Source organism: Drosophila sulfurigaster, chromosome 3, assembly GCF_023558435.1.
Source record: "Drosophila sulfurigaster albostrigata strain 15112-1811.04 chromosome 3, ASM2355843v2, whole genome shotgun sequence".
Taxonomy (NCBI): Eukaryota; Metazoa; Arthropoda; class Insecta; order Diptera; family Drosophilidae; genus Drosophila; species Drosophila sulfurigaster.
The window spans coordinates 43939823-43957588 of record NC_084883.1 but is presented as its reverse complement, the minus strand read 5'-3'; the positions used below and the strand labels follow the sequence as shown (position 1 = coordinate 43957588).

The window sequence follows — 17766 nt, the reverse complement described above, 5'->3', positions numbered from 1 at the left end:
GTTTCCAATTAATATAAAAGCCTCTTCAAAATATGAATATTCAAGACTGTTACAAAAATATACTTAACTATGAAGATCATCGAACTTTGATCTAATTTGGATTTTATTTAAACATCTTCTAAGTGAAGGCATATTCTGTTTAAAAATTGTAATCCCCTAGTCTTTACTGCGTGCTTATTTTAATATCATCTTCTAGGATGCTTCATTTAATCAGCTTAAAGCTCTTCAATTTATTCACGCGAGCTTTCGCATCGAAAGTGTGCTCACTTTCTTCTTGTTTTGTGTTATTGCGATATAAGTTAACTTTAACCCATTTTAACTGATTAATCACGAATCATCGACACATTGTGCTACGTGGTCAACTCATGTTGCTAATTGAACTCAAATCACGTTTACATTGAGTACTCATAATAAATAGACTCATGGGCAAGGTCGGTTGCTCTGGTGAAAATCCATCAGATGTTGAATTGCAGGCGAAATTTTGGAAAGTCTAGATATTATATTCACTTCCATCTCACAGCTTCTCAACAACGGAGGCGCCCTAATTGCAGGTGCTGTGACGATGACAACGTTGCTAAATGAGCTAAACACGGAATTAAATAGACCAAGAAAAATTACAGAAAAGTTGCACTTCTCATACACTACCTAAAATTTATCGTTGAGAAATATTTATTAACTAACATCAAACAATTAAATAAACAATTAATATTAATAATTTGTTGCAATAAAAGTTATGTGAAGCAAATACTTTTACAGAATGTAAAAGCGTTTTGAAATTTTAAAGTAACTTTACTAATTGTTAATATAGTAAACATTTTAATTTGCTTTTAAATATGTTTTAATTTCTGCACATTATTTCATGTTTTATATTAATTAAATGGAGTAGAGTAGTTGCGAAATAAATATAGTTCGAAAAGGAAATGAAAACATATTCAGTGATAATTTCAAATAAACTATTTAAATTGTAATTTTAACCCAGTTAAAGGAATTACAGGTTGAGAAAGAGTATTTGCACGCTTAATAAGTGTTGCATAACAGTATATGAAATGTGATATGCTCTTATTAAGAGCGTAAATAAAGTAGTGTGAGAGAGAGAGGGGAAGAGAAAAGCGTAATTGGGGAGAGGGAGAGCGCCGAGCTTCTCTGATTTCGTCAGGCCAATTGTAACGGCAATTAAAGCTTTACATTTGTATAGACTCTACACAATTCTACAACAAGTGGTTGTTGCTGCTGCGTCGAGTGATTAATGTGCATTGTTTCGCATGCGACTGCGACTAAGGGGGCGTGGCATGGCCCCACAAATGTGGGGCGCCCACCAAAGAGAGGCAGGCACTTGATGCAAATTACAGACGAGGCGTGGCGGCTAACAAGTGTTGCCTGCTGTGGTAAACAACCGCTTGCCACATGCGGTTGGCTCATAAATACACACAATCGCAGATGATGCTGAAGCTGTTGCCTCCCCTCCTCCTTCTCCTGCTCTGTTGACAGTCCGAAGTGAGTTGTAAGTTGTTGCGCTGACAGCTCCATGTTTGGTTTGTTGTTGCAGCCTTTTGCTTTCTGTTTTTGCCGTTTGCGTTTTTAATTTTTGGCACATTGAATTGAATGAAAATGAAAACCAGGTTTACAGGTCGACGTCGTTGATGTTGTTATTGTTTTTGTTGTATGCATTTTGGGCTTGCGAAATTGTGCTCAACTCTTTGGCATTGTCTCGACTTTTAATCGCACACATTCCACAATATGTGGCAGCAGCAACAACGGCACTCGAATATTAACACAGTTTGATGCCTCTCTGATAAGCAAACTGTTAAATGCATTTCAATATTTTTTTACCCGCCATAATGAGTTTAACAGTGGCGTATGGTCACCCTGGACAGCGAGCTTGGCATGCCACCGAGTTTGCTGCCATCTCGCTCGCACGCAAAGCTTCGTCAAAGCAAAAGCAAAAAAATAAACACATTTTGCCTTTTGCTTTTGTTGTGTTTGCTTTGTGTTAAACATGCTGTGTATGTGTGTGTTTGTGTTTTGTTTTTGTGCCGTCTCTTTTTGTGGTGTTGAACTTGGGCTTGGGTAAGAAAGAACTTGCCGACTCGAACTGGTATTGAATTTTTCGTGCTGTTTGTTTTTGTATTCGAAGCGCCTGCATTTGTGCGCGTATGTGTGTGTGTGTTTGGGTATTTTTTTTTTTGTGTTAGCTTGTGTGTGGCTTTCGTCACAAAACCAAAAACTCGTTTCCGTGCGCGTCTCTAATGGGATTTACGATCCACGTTAGTAGAGTTGCTTGTGGTGCAGACATTCCAAGCAGAAGCAGCATCATCGCATTGCTGATGAAGTGTAGAGGGAAATGACAGCTTTGATGATTGCCCTCTAAATCAATTGAAGGGCCAAGCGTCTTAATTAAAATTTGTATAGCTCATTAAGGCGCGGCGCTGTCTTCAAAAAACAAAACGCAAGCGCAAACGCAAATGCCAATGAACGCTAGTTATGCACATGCTACAAACAACGGGCGCTGTTTAATCGACTGCAACTGCAACTGCAACTGAGCCTCCTGCATCTCGTGCTTATTGCATCCGCCAAGGCGCTGCTTTTGTGGGTCGCACGACAACAGCTGCGGCGGCGGCGTCAGCGGTGGCGGCGTCGTCGTTAGCATCGTCGCATACTTGTGGAGAAATGCAGCAGTGCAGCAGAATCAAAAGAATCAGAACAAAATGCAGCCAATGCACAAGAATGCGAAACGGCGCGAGACCAAAAAGACAAGAAAATAAAAACAAGTCGCGCTGCAGCAGCAGCGCAGTCGCAGACGCGAACGCTGTGCTAACGAAAAGAAGTTGCAGTCGACGTTGACGTCGACGTCGTTCAGCTAGCTGGCTGCCCAATCGACACCAAAGCAGCGCCGCGTCGGTTCGGCTCTTCAGTTGCTTTGCAATCGTTCGTCGAGTCGGGCGTTTTTCGTTGAGAGCTTTGCGGCTCAGCTCATCTCTCCACTTTTGTCTTACACTGTGAGCTGTGCGCGCGCGCGTCTTAAAGCTCTACAAATTTGTGTGTGTGTTTTATGTTATGTTCTTCTTTATGCTAGAAAAATCATTAAAATTATGTGCAATAATCGCGGTAAACATAATTTTGGCAAATTACTAAAGGTGCGTGTTGGAGTAAAGTGAAACGAAAGTGGCTGGCAAAAGTGAAACGCCCACAGGCAATAACAAATTAACCAAGAATCTAGCCAAACCACTTGGCCAAAAGCCCACACATATAAATAGTTACAACAACATCGAATATCAACAGCAGCAACAACAGCATCTGCAGAAATTTCACCAAGAACAGGCTGCGGCCAAGCCTGCCAAGCCTTCCAATTTAAGCGCCTGTGTGTGTATGTGTGTGTGTGTATGACTGTATGCTTAAGCGAGTGATATTGTGTGTGTTATTTTCTACATAGTTGTGGATTATATATGGCAAATGTCTTCTTGTTCCACACATAAATACATTTGAACATGTGTGGCTTGACTTAATGGTAATTAAATGAAATGAGGCTTTTGCTTTTTGTTTTTGCGTTGTGCTTTAACGGTAAACTGCTTAGCTTTGACGTTTTTTTTTTTTTGTTTTTTGCGTATTCTGTTGTGATGGCCTCAGAACTGACCTCTGCACTGCTCTGCTCAGCGCCTGGCCACTGTGCCTACAGTTGCAGCATAGCATACGGCTCATCTTACGGTTTAAGCGGCAATGCTACCGTTGTGTTTTGTCGTGTCTTGAGCTTTGCAACATGCTGCTTTGCTTGCTTGCTGCACGCTAATTACACGCCTCTGTGCTTTATGCGCTCTCATCACCTCACCCCACCTCCTGTTCTACACCACTCTCTCTCACTCTGTCTCACGCTACCCAACGCGCATTTGTTGTGGTTCTTGTGGAATGCAGTTAATTTGCATAAAATGTATACTAGGCAAAAAGCTTTGACAGTTCTGTTGTGACTCTTTTTGACAGTTGTGTAGTTGTATGTGTGTGTGTGTGTGTGTGTGAGTGGTTATGGATTACAAGAATGACTAATTAGCTGCTGCGCTAGCTGCGTTTATTGGTGAGCTGATAAATTCACCCAAAAATGACTAACGCATTGCGCTTTTATCAGTTCGTATAAATAAACAGTAAATATAGAGACGTGAATGTTATAAATACATACGTAGCTACAGTAAAGCGCGACAAAGAAAACCACATATTGCACCATCGTAATTAGTTTGCGCAATCTCACGTAACTCCGTAAATATTTTAACTAAAGTGATAAAGTTTGGAATGTCCCAAATGTATTCCATAGCACGGAATTTTTCATTTATATATATTCCCTTTAACTTTGAAGTTACTAATTGTGAAATCATTAGCTTAACAAAGTAAAATATATCAGCAGTGGTCTTCAGCTTACTTAAGGTACTTGTTAATATGTTAGCTGAAAAGTTTAATTTTGTCTGCCACCGGTTCTTGATACCAGTAACAATTTCGTTGCCGCAATCTGTACTTGAAACAAATTGAGCTCGGAGAAGTGAATACCACGAGTTTTCGTTGAGTACTGATTTTATTGTGGAATATGCAGGGTTTATATATACAATATCTTAAGGACTAATGTTTGTTTAGGTCAAATTCTTATCTGTTTATGGTTTACAGTGGGTAGCCTGATAATCAATAGTTATCTCATAGTTTAATAGTTTGAACAGTTGTAAAGTAGGATAACCTTATCTTATATCGCTTAAGATTATGACGCATGCAGGTCAAATCATGCGTGCTGACAGATGGTGTGAAGTCGTAAATACGCAGCGGTGCCTGTTTGTATAGGACTACCTGTTATCTATCTGCAGCGTACGATTTTGCTTGTCTCGAAATCGTACATCCTCCCGGCCGTTGAACGCAGTTTCAACAATCATCGATATTAATGGTGAACGGCGGACTCGAAGTCGTATCAGTTTTCCTCATTGCCACCGCTGGTATCTGGACTTGATGTGGTCGGTTGTCTCTCTTGTAACATTTTCTTACCCAGTGAATGGTCAATATTAATATGATGAATGTTAGGCCGATGTACATTGCGATGTGGTGATGCTTGATCGTCTCAAGTCTATGTGGTAGTCTGAGTCTTCGGTTTAGTACGAGATCCCGTTGAAGATCCAGTAGTTCGGTATAACCAAATTTATTTGTTTTCCTGGAGGTAATATTTTGTCTTTTAACCGTTGTATTGTTACCATCGATTTCTCCAAAACGGGCGTATGAGGTGAACGTCGATGTTTTTATACCAGTTTGACTGATTACTGTTATTAGGGAGTTGCGTATGGTGCATCCTGCTTTTGCTGTCAGTAGCCCCGTGTTGCGTAACCAGATATCTGATGTTCCATCGGTGCAAACAGCTGAGAGTTTTATTGGCGTCCTTGTCGCAAAAATCCATTGATTCCTTTTATGCATCTCTTGCCAAATGAACGTTTTATTTGTGATTTCCAGATGACATGAAGTGTCTGTTTTATTATGGAATAGTTGCATTTCGCAGCTCATTTCTGTAGAGAACATTGATTGCTTGCTGTGACAAATGAAATCATTTATCGATCTTGGACGACAATTTGCTATGTCTTCCGTCGTCATATCAACAAACTTATCTCGATAGTTGTTAATTGCAATGAATGGTGTTTTAATTTTGAACAGATGAAATCCATATATATTTGCAGCTGGGATCGGTATTAATTTGTATATGTCCAATACCTGTGCCGATATTAATGGTACTGTTATTTTTATAATCACATGATTATCTACTATGGTGCCTTCAGCTTGCATCAGTTTGTATGCCATGAGTATGTTTTCTTGGCTAATAGGTAGCATTTGATCAGGCTTCAAATGATCCCTTATTTGATTACATTGCTCCTTTAGTTGTCGTGGTGATAATAGAAGTGGACTAATAGTGTTGTGGCGCACGTCTGTTAACACCTTGATGATTTCATTCTGCATTCGTTGTAAATTAGCAGCGAGCAACGTAAGTTGTGATGTCAGCGTGATGTACCAGTGATATTTATCTTGTATTATTGCATTCATTTGACTTTCAATTAGGTTGAGTCGTTTTGCGTATGCAATTTCATCTCGTTTCACTATGTTTATTGTTGAATCAACTAAGGATGTTTGGTTTTGTAATAACTCCAAAAGATGATCTTCATTGTCCTTGACCTTCGATATTGTTTTCGACATGTCTTGTGCATATTGAGAATCTAATACACCAAATAGACTGCTTGCAATGTTTCCCACGATGTCCAATGGTGCTCGAACTTTCCGTGATTTGGCCAATAGCATATTTTCCATGATGAGTTCATTCTCTATGTGTCGGAAGTATTGGTACATTCCTTCACATGAGTGGGCGTCATTAAGTGTAGCGCACATTTCACCAATTTTTGTTGTTCCTTTTGAAAATGTAGCCATGTCACTCCAATATGGCTTGAGATCGAAGTAAGCCACTATGGTCCAGTCAGCCACTGCTAATTGGGTTGTACCAATTTTCTCGAAAAATATTCCTGGTTTTGATCCAAACTGAGTTATTTGAATCGATTGGGCCCAGGCTAATGGTAGTAATAATAGCATGACAATCATAACACTGGTTATCGAAGCGTGATTTGGTTGTTTCCTTTTCCTCAGCTGTCGGTCTTCAACTGCTTTGTTTTCTTCTTCCACTTCATCTTCTTCAATTGGATGTTTGTCAGTAGGTTCTTCTTCATTAAAGAGTGGAGCAACATGTTGAATCTCACGTTTAAAAATCCCTTTGGTCGTTTTAACTTCAACCACTCGTGCAAAGTTGTCCTTCCCGTAGAACACTCGGACAATTCTTCCCATTGGCCATTGTAATACAGGAACATTGTCTTCCTTTATTATTACTAAAGTGCCTTCCTTTATGTTTGCTGAGGATCTTCTCCATTTTTGACGTTGCTGCAACTGTTGTAGATACTCCTGCGACCATTGTTTCCAGAATGCATGTTTCAGTTTTGAAACGGCCTGCCATCGATTACCTAACGTTTTTGGTTGCTGCGATGGTTCACAATCAGCTTGTGCAGTTAGTGGCTCTCCAATTAGGAAGTGTCCAGGCGTTAGTGCTGTAACGTCATTTGGGTCATCGGACAGTGGTGTTAATGGTCGAGAGTTCAATATGGCCTCTATTTCGACTATAACTGTTTCCAGTTCTTCATAAGTAAGATCGGCTGTCGTCACATTTTTCAGTAATAAATGTTTTGCCGACTTTACTGCAGCTTCCCATAATCCTCCGAAGTGTGGTGCACGAGGTGGAATGAATTTAAATTGAACTCCCTTGTTGTTACACTCCTGGAGAATTTGGGTTTTCGCATTATCGGAGAATATAGCCTCCTGTAATTCCTGCAACTTGTTTTTTGCTCCCACAAAATTTGTTGCGTTGTCGCAGTGAAGAACTTGGCATTTCCCTCGCCGAGCAATGAAACGACGAAGTGCTGCCAAGAATGCCTCTGTTGTGAGATCGCTAACCAGCTCGAGATGCACAGCTTTAGTCGCGAAACAGCAGAATATGGCAATGTAAGCTGTGCTAGGCTTCTTTCCTCTCACTTTGTAGTGGATTTTAAATGGTCCACAATAATCGACGCCAGAGTTGAAAAATGGTCGAGCTTGCGTTACTCTAAGTGGTGGCAGATTTCCCATGATCTGCTCCATTAATTTTGGCTTAGCTTTAGTGCACTTGACACAGGCTTTTACCGTGCTCCTAGCCATAGTTTTTCCTTTAAGAATCCAGAATTGCTGCCTTGATGTAGTCAATAGAGCCTGAGGTCCGCAATGCATGTTGTCCTTGTGTATTTGCACAAGAATCATCTTCACAACAGGGTCGTTGTATGGCAGAAGTATCGGATGTTTGGAGTCGAATGATATATTTGCCGCCTCCAGTCGACCTCCTACACGCAAAATTCCATTCTGATCTAAGAATGGTGATAGTGAGTTGATTGAACTGCCCTTTAGTGTCTCCCTTTGCCTCTTGAGATGTTTGATGTCATCTTTGAAGTCGATATTTTGAATGTTGCGGAAAACAATTTTTCGGGCTTCCATTATTTCTTCAAACTCAATGGTGTGGCTTATGTATTTCTTCTTACGTCGGAAGCGCATCATGTAAGCTATTACTCTGAGTAGCTTGTTGAACGAATTATTATGCTGTATTGTGTATATTATGTCCTCCTCTTTTGTGATAGTCATCACGGATGATTGACTAACCTTTGGCGGATTCATAATTATTAATTCCTCGTTGGTAGCAATAAAAGGAGCCGGCCATGTGGATGATGAACCATGTAGGAACATAGGGCCGTAGAACCACATGGCATGTTCCGCGAATTTTGAAGCCGTCATTCCTCTGGAGAGGACATCTGCTGCATTGTGTTCTGATGCAACATGTCTCCACTGTTTTGGTATGGATAACTCATGTATTGTTGCAACTCTAGTGGCAACGAATTTATCTCGAATGGATGATGAGCAATTAATCCATGACAGTACAATCCGTGAATCAGACCAGTAATATGTGGATGCATTTTTCATGGCCAAGTCTTCCTTTATTTTGGAAGTCAACTGTGCTCCTAATACAGCAGCCTTAAGCTCCAGACGCGGTAGCGTTATTGTATTTATTGGTGCTAAGTGAGATTTTGCACATAATAACTGGATCGTTCTTCGCTTGTCCTTATATGTTGCTCGGATGTATACAGCAGCTCCATATGCTTTCTCCGAGGCATCAACAAATGTGTGGATTTCTGCCGTCACAGGTGTTTTTCCTGAGTATACGTGACGTGGTACTTTTATGGTGTTCAGAACCTTTAGCTCCTCCCTGTAGCGTTTCCATTCCTCCTGAAGATGAGCCGGCAGATCGTCTTTGTACCCATAACCCTCCTTTGTGAGGTGTTGCATGAAAATTTTTGCTTTCATTACAACTGGGGAAAATAAACCAAGAGGATCAAATATCCTAAAGATTTCAGACACAACATCTCGTCTCGATATATTGGCCTTTGTTGCTATCTCCGTTTTCCCACAAAGGTGATCTGTTGTTGGTGTCCAGGTTATTCCGAGGGTCTTAATCGTGTAGTCCTCATATGAAGTCTCCTCCAGTTGTACATTTGAAGTGATGTCTTCCCTCGGAACTCCTTGTAGAACTTGGAAATTGTTAGTACACCATTTTCTTAACTTGAATCCAGAATTTTGCAGAAGTTTGTTAAGCTGTTGTTGCCTCTGTAGAGCTTCTGGTATAGTTTCGGCTCCGGTTAAGCAATCGTCTACATAGAAGTCGTTTTCCAATGCGGCAGCACCATTAGGTATTCTTTTCTGCCTTTTTGTGCTATGTGCTGCAAGCATTTTGTGGCTAAATATGGTGCAGCTTTTGTTCCATAGGTAACCGTTTTTAATCTGTAGAATCGCAAATCCTCAGATGGATCATTGCGCCAAACAATTGTTTGGAAATATTGGTCTACGGGATTTATCCAGATTTGACGGTACATTTTCTCTATGTCCGCCGTGAAAACATATTTGTGAGTCCTAAATCGCAGCAAAATTGAAAATAGAGAGTTTTGCACCGTAGGACCTTTGTGCAGTAAGTCGTTGAGCGATTTTCCTGATGACGTAACTGGAGATGCATCGAAAACCACTCTTAATTTGGTTGTTGCACTTTCAGGTTTGAGCACACAGTGATGTGGTATGAAGTACCGTGCTTTTGTTATTTCATTTGTGTGCATCTCCTTCATATGCCCAAGAGCTTCATATTCTTTCATGAAATCCACATAACTTGCCTTAGTTTGTGGATCTCGCAATAGCCGTTTTTCCAAGGAAAGGAATCGTCGTGTCGCAAGATCACGACTCTCCCCCAGGGCTGAAGCATTATCCATGAATGGGAGACTAACAATCGGTTTCTTATCAATTGCAGTCTGAATGTTCTGGAGAAAGTGCATTTCACATTGTTTCTCCAGTGGTGATAGACATGGTGTATCGGTTGAGAATGAATCCAGTTCCCAAAATTTCGTAATTTGTTGGTCTACCTTATCTTCTTCCGTTAGAGCTGCACAAGTAGTTGATCTTGATGAAAAATGTTTTAATTTTCCAGCCACAATCCATCCTAGTTTGGTTTTCTGTAATCTTGGCAGTCCTTTACCCAACGATAAATGCTTGTCCTGCATTATGTCGAAGTAGTGTTCTGCTCCTAAGAGTAGATCAATCTTTCCTGCTTTGTCGAAGTTAGGATCTGCCAATTCAATATGCTTTGGAAGTTTCCAACGAGCAATATCAATTGACTGTCCTGGTTGATCTGCAACAATGTGAGGCAATACAATAGCCTCCAATCGAGAGTTGAAATTGCTATGCTGTGATTTGAGCATAACATTAACACGTGCCTTCGATGTTTGTGTTCGTCCACCAATTCCATTTATTTGTAGCTCTGATTTTTTAACGTTGAGAGCTAATATATTTAATGCTCTTTCAGAGATTACATTGACTTGAGAACCTGAGTCAAGTAAGGCTCTGAATTCGGCCATTTGTCCATTATTGCCTTCAATAATTACTCGAGCAGTGGCTAAAAGTACATAATTGGTTTGTACTCCACTTGCTGATGCTGCTGTTTTGGATTCAGGCTTCGATTCCAAATGTAGAAGAGTGTTATGCCTTTTATCGCATTTAAAACAATTTTTTCTGGCATTCCTTTGCTGAATGATCGCGTTTGAAACATTTTACGCATAACTTGTTCCTTTGAATCCAATTTAGTCGTTCAGCTGTTGTTTTCTTCAAAAATTCATTGCACTTGTATATAATGTGATTGGTTTTGTTACAGAAATAACATGTATATTCTGTACCAATCTGAGCGCATGTGCCTTTTTTGGTGTGATTTATCTTATCACTGCCGGTAGCCTCCAATGTAAGGAACCGATGTTCCAAGAAGGTCAAAAACTGATCCAGTTTCTGCAGCTTCTTTGAGTCTACAACTGATTGTTCATATAACATATGAGTTTGACGATCCAATTTCCTTGTTAAACTACATAACAGTATTGGATCCCAGTTTTCAGTTCGAATTCAATGTTATTTAGTGCAGATAATGTTTCTTTGATATTATCATGCATTGCTTTTATAGACTTGCCATCATTTGTTATTGACGGTTGGTCCAATATTTTTTGTATTAATGCGTTACTTAGCACTCTTTTGTTGCTAAAACGCTCTTGTAGCATATTCCAGGCTGTTGCATAATTTCCTTCGGTTAAGGATAGATGGCGTATTAAACGCTCAGCATCTCCAGTGATGCTAGTTTTTAAGTACCACATCTTTTGAATGATGGGTAATGATGCTTCATGAATCATTTTCTTGAAGATGTCATGAAATTGTTGCCATTTTAAATAATCCCCATCAAATTTGGGAATTTCAACCTTCGGCAACGGCAATGAGGCATGCATTTGGGGTATGTTAGCAGGACGGGAGACACTTTCTTCACATGTCATAGTTTGGACTCCTATGACGGCATCTTCAGCTGCTAGATATCTCTGGTCGACATATCCAAGTTTTGCAGGATCCTCAAATTTTTTATAAATTTCTATGTGGATCATTGTTATCTTATTCCAATACTGATTTATGATTGGCATAAATCCTTGACGTGTTTCATTCGTCATTTTGTTCATGATGCGTTCCAAGCTATCCAGCAGAACCCTTTGTTCACGAATCATTGGCTCCAGTTCTGACTCTTCTTCATTGGAAGTAACCGATCCAGTATCCATTTGTATTGTGGATAATTGTTTATTAAATTCTCCTTTGTAGGATACAACCAAATCCCTTATTTGATTGAAGTAATCATTTTTAAAGTAATTGTGCTCAATTTCTGTTTTGGATCTCTTCGCCTGTTATTAATTGCCTGTCCAGCAATGCGCTGATATTCGATGATGCCATTTTTTTATTTAAAGTAATACCTGACCCGTTGGAGGTATTTTGTTTTGTCGCTTTGACAGGTTGTGCCTCTACTCACAACCAAATAGGCGGTCAAGGTATGCTTTTAAATATTACGGCTATGGAGCTTGATTTTCTCCTTCTTTGTTTCTGCCAAGTTGACTATCCAGTGATGTCCAAGATCGCCAAGTTGATCAGTTGTTGGTTTTTGAAATTGGTCGCCCAGTTGACCAATTATACGTGTAGGATTCTCCAAATTAATCCTGTGTCCAGAAGTCGGGGGTCACCAAATGTTAATATGTTAGCTGAAAAGTTTAATTTTGTCTGCCACCGGTTCTTGATACCAGTAACAATTTCGTTGCCGCAATCTGTACTTGAAACAAATTGAGCTCGGAGAAGTGAATACCACGAGTTTTCGTTGAGTACTGATTTTATTGTGGAATATGCAGGGTTTATATATACAATATCTTAAGGACTAATGTTTGTTTAGGTCAAATTCTTATCTGTTTATGGTTTACAGTGGGTAGCCTGATAATCAATAGTTATCTCATAGTTTAATAGTTTGAACAGTTGTAAAGTAGGATAACCTTATCTTATATCGCTTAAGATTATGACGCATGCAGGTCAAATCATGCGTGCTGACAGATGGTGTGAAGTCGTAAATACGCAGCGGTGCCTGTTTGTATAGGACTACCTGTTATCTATCTGCAGCGTACGATTTTGCTTGTCTCGAAATCGTACAGTACTTCTAACTAAAAACGGGGGGCAATCAACAACGCCCTCTAGCGGTCATTTTAGAATAACTGACTAACGAAAATGACCCTCATGAATTGTCACTTTCTCATATTTGTAAAAACGAAGCGGGAAGTTCAACAGGAGAATCTAAAAAATGATCCATTTGAGTTATACAGCAGCTATATAATACTCTGTTGTATATTACATATGATTACATTCTCTTTTGGGGTTGTCAAACTATGAGCAGCACACTCTTCACTTAGCTCCCTGCTGAAAGTCAGTGCATCAATTTAGCAAATTAAATTTGTCTTAAACTAGGCGAAAATGCAAACAACTGATGAAAGCAATGGCAAAGCAACATACACATATCACAAAGCACGCTCTTTAGAGTTCAGCACAAAGGCGACCACAGACTACAACTCGAGAGGCGGGCAAGGCAGACAGATTACTAGCCTGAGTATGCAAATAAACATATGGATAGCTAGGCACAAGCCCTCGAGTAGAGCGCAGTGGAAAAACTATCGACCCAAGACACACAAACACACCCTCTCTACCTTCAACCTTCTGCCTTAACCTCCCCAACTATTCACCTCCCTGGCTATTTGTTTACGCTCGTTTAACACGCTGTAACGCATACGCCACGTTGACCAGCCCCAATATACAAATGACATTGAATGGTTAAGGGTGAATTTCCGCCACTCTAGGGGTTGCTATGGGCTTATTTAGTCGTAGGGTCTTTCAGTTGGTCGTCAACTGTTTCGGGTGGTTGAATTCAATTCAATTGGTCGTCCTGGTAACCGACCAAAACATAAACAAATGCAACTTGCATCATAAAATTCGGACAACAAATAGTTTGCCATCGAAGGTCCTTGTGGGTGTCGCGTGTGACGTAAAAAAGTGACAGAGAAAATGAGTTAAATATATGAAGAACATTTCTGTAAATACTGCGGGTAATTTCAGCACACTTTTAATGCCACTTTAAGTGATATCAAGATGTGAAATTATCGCAAGAAATGGTGTTTGCAAAAGAGCTTGCAAAAGTTAATTATGCACTGTTAACTTTGCTGCAACCGTAACAAATAAATTGCACACAAACGTTTGCAAGTGTAACTGTAAAGATTATTAACTTTATCATTATATAAATATTTAGTTTCTGAGAAGTGAGATCACTTGGTGGCTTCTTCTATTGGACTAGACTTTTAATTTATTATCAAGCACTTTAGTGAGTTCATTAAAATGTCTTCCTAACTTTGATGACGGCATCTTCACTAAATCTTTCACTGAGACAGTTCATTAGTTGACCGCAGAAATAATCAAGAAAGCACAGACAAAAAATAAAACCGAAAAACAAAAAAAGGAAAAGTAAACTTTCACATTTCTAATGGGCCTTTTGTTGTTGTCAGCGAGATGGGAGCTAATCACGCTTCTTGCTATGCATAAACGACAATAAATTTTCTTTGATTTAATTTCTAGAAACTTAACGATACGAAAATATCTTTCTCTGTGTTATACATATACATATATATATTTACTATATCCATTCGTTGCGCATAATTTTCATTTATCGTTTTGTCTTCCGCATTCATTCATTCACCTGCAACACAAAACAGTTGCAGTCGCAGTCTGTTATCAAGTATTTTGTATTGTTGTTTCAGTTAATGCGTGTCTAATCGCCAGTTCTTCTTGGAATGGCTTAAACGCACAGAAGTTATCATTCAGTCATTGGCAATGCAACGCCATTGGGCTGCTCACTTTCACCCATCGCAGCTTGAAGCTTGGGCGGCAGCTTCACTTCTGATAACTGTGAAAATCCCACTGAAATTATGGCCAGTTTTTCAACGTGCCTCGTAATGCGCATCCGTCTCAATAAGATGCCATTGGCATCTGCTTATGGCTGGTTGTGGCATCCCAAAGCTTTTAGTTTCTTTTTATATACGAATGATATGCATTTGCATGCCACCATAAAAAAATGTCGCAGCGTCAACAATGACACTTGCAACAGCAGGTGCATTCGAAACAGCGTCAGAGAGAGAGAGAGAGAGTCGCTGAAAAAGATGTCTAGCAAATCTTTTGTCAGCAATCGTATATATAAATACTGCTTAATTGTGCAAGCGTGGGGTATACTGTAGTTAAATATATTTAATTCTCCATAATGTGAATACCATGTTACGTATATGACTTAAAAGATTGCTCTTCAATTTACTTTTATGAAACATGGCAGTTTCTTAAATAAACATTAGCTAAGACTCATTTAATAAAAGCAATTGGTACTAAGCTCTTTCTATCTCTTAATAGATTTCTAAAGAAATATTTATAGCTCTTCATCTTTTTATAACATTAACCATTTTCATAGGCAAATAGTTTTACTACTTAAACTTTTCATTTCCAAAACAAATTTGTGAAAACATATTTATATACTACTTATCACTAAGATTAATATTAATACTACTTTTAATTTAATTTTTAAAATTAAAATATGAGTGGTATCATTTAGTAAATGCAATTGCAATATATATGCAATATATTCGTAAATAAATATTTTAATTTCTTCAACTTCTCATCACTAGAATAAATTCATAATAAAATTTATCAACTTCTTTGACTTCTGATTAGAAAAATCAAATCTCAAAGATTTCCTAGGGTATCTCAAAGTCTTGCTAGGGTATTCCTCCAGTCTCGCAGACTCACCTGTCACATTATTATTGCTATTTATTCATACGTATATCTCTATACATTTATTTGCCGTGTATTGTTTACATTTTCCCTTTTTGGCTTCAGTTTTTTATATGCAAAGCATTCATTGGCTTTTTTGTTGACTTTGTTTTTTCTCTCTCTTTTTGTATTAGCCACGCCAAAAAGTTGTTAACCTGGCTGTCTGTGAAGTGGCCTTAGTTTTCAGCTGTTGAGCTGTTGAGCTATTGAGCATATATTTGTCTGATGGCATTGACGACTTTCAATCAAATATGTCGGCTTGAAAAATCAATTTGCATGCGTTTCGGTTTCGCTTAAAGATCCATAAGCTAAATTGAATTTCAGCTCAATTCAGATGCTAATTTTATATATGTTAATTGAAATTAATTAGCTAGTTGAATCGATTAGCTGCTCGCCAAATCGCTTGAAATAGAATTCCCATGTGAACGATAAGAATCACCAAATGCAATATTTATAAATCTTTCGTAATAAAGCCTGGGAATAAACGCTTTCGTTGTTGTTGTTTCTGTTGCTGTCAATGAATTGCGATGCTCAACATTCAATAAACACATTCATGCAATCGGATGATAAACATTGAATAAGTCATTATCTTTGCGCCCAATTTCTATAAACACGAATTGAAGTCAACGTAATGAAAACATGGCCAAGAGACGGTTTGCGTAATCAACAATTTTTAGCTTCTTATTTACATTGCAAGTGCGTGAGTGTGTGTGTCTCAGTGTGTGTCTGTGTTTGTTGCTCGTATTTAATATTTTGTTTAAATACCATTTGCAATGGCGTAAAATTGTGTTGTTATTCGCAACGCGTTCGTCGCAAATGCTAACAAAATAACTAAGCAGGTTGCAGTTAAGTGTCAACGACTTTGAGATACTACTTATTTTCTTTGAATTTTAATAATTTGTAATGGTTATAATTTGAGCAATTTCTTAGGATAATACTATTGAAGAAATTTGCTCAAGTGAACTTTTAAATAAATTTAAATAAAATAGGTGAATCAACTAGAATAGAACTTTCTACTTAATCAGATAAAGAACAATGAATATATAAGAATTTATAGAAAGAAAATTATTTATAAAAACCGCATTAATGTATTTTCAGAAAATATTCTCATTGTATTTCAAAATAATATGAATCAAAATTGTTAATTTTAACTTCAATCTGTAAAATGAAATTTGCTGAAGATCTACAGATTTTATATTCCATGAGGTCAAGGATGAAAAATAGACATAGACAAGGATTTTGACTATATCATCTCGTCTAATAACCATTATCAAGGACTGCCACATTATTATTTTGTTGTCACTACGTTTTAATACCCTCTGAATACCGGTTATAAAAAAACAACTACTGAAAGACAGAGGGGAAAGAGGAAGGGAGGGGAATACAGAAGACCCGGCTACGGCCGCTCGCACTGAGCTGCTTAAAACCCATTTGACGCATGTGCTAGCAAAAGAAATGTGTTCAGTTGGTTTTTTTTATGCAATCGCTCATTATAATTGGCATTTGTGTGTGACAAAAACGTGAGCTGAGCTCCGGTAGGCGTAAGGCAAGGAGGAGGGGCGATGAGAGGAAGAGGGGTCGTGACGATGGGGCTTCCCAAGTAGCAACCAAAGTATTGTACTGTATGACAACGTGTGCGGCGGTTAGGCAAGCATTTTATTATTGCTCTTTTTCATATAAGCTGCGCTTGATAACATCGAAGACAGCCAAAAAAGCATATCACGCATACGCAACGTTGTGCCCACTCAACAAGTGGCTGCTCAAGAGTGATGTGTTTGGTAAGCAGTAGTTAAAGCTTTACATAAAAGTGGCAAAAGCTGAGCTCAATTAGAAATTTCGCATTTGTCACATGGCTTGCAAATTCTTCGACAGGAAAAGTCTTGTATATTGAAATGTGCAGAAATTGCCATTGATAGCTCGCAAAAAAAAAACTAATCGTTAACCCAATTAAATAATATCAGTCATGACAGCGAAATGCTCGTTGGCTTTAATACGGACTTGTCTGGCCAGTGCGAAGATTATGATTGACTTATTCTGCCTCACCTTTTATACACAGAGAGAAAAAGTATTGCAAAAAATCAGGACAACAAAATTTAGTTGAAGACGAACAAAGTATTCTTGAATCAAGAATAATCGTATCGATTTCTTTATATCAACTAAAAAATGATATTGTTTTGTAACATTTCAGATTTCAAGTAAAGTTTTCATACCTCTTAATAAAAAGCATGGGATTTTACTCCAATTTTTTTTCCTAAAAGAATTTTACTTCTTTTATTTGTATTGACATATCTCTTGAGAAAAGCGTTGGATTCTATTCTAATTTACTTCCTCAAAGAATTGAATTTTTTCTATTTTGCTAATAATATTTTATCTTATATTATATCTTATTTTTGGAAATTTCTTGTTTAAAAATTT

The 17766-nt window shown here is 38.4% G+C and overlaps 2 protein-coding genes across 4 annotated transcripts in view; one reads left to right on the top strand and one right to left on the bottom strand.

The window, feature by feature from the left end:
- LOC133840444 (uncharacterized) overlaps positions 1-17766 on the bottom strand; it is a 96577-nt gene that overhangs the window by 45505 nt on the left and 33306 nt on the right. The window lies entirely within an intron of this gene.
- LOC133840434 (ephexin-1) overlaps positions 1-17766 on the top strand; it is a 36442-nt gene that overhangs the window by 4119 nt on the left and 14557 nt on the right. The window contains exon 1 of one of the 2 annotated variants that reach the window (XM_062272249.1): positions 2944-3134. The exons of the other annotated variant lie outside the window; for it this stretch is intronic. The gene's annotated coding sequence lies outside the window, so the exon portion shown is untranslated. Of the gene's footprint in view, positions 1-2943; positions 3135-17766 lie in introns of those variants that run through there. 2 annotated transcript variants of the gene reach the window in all.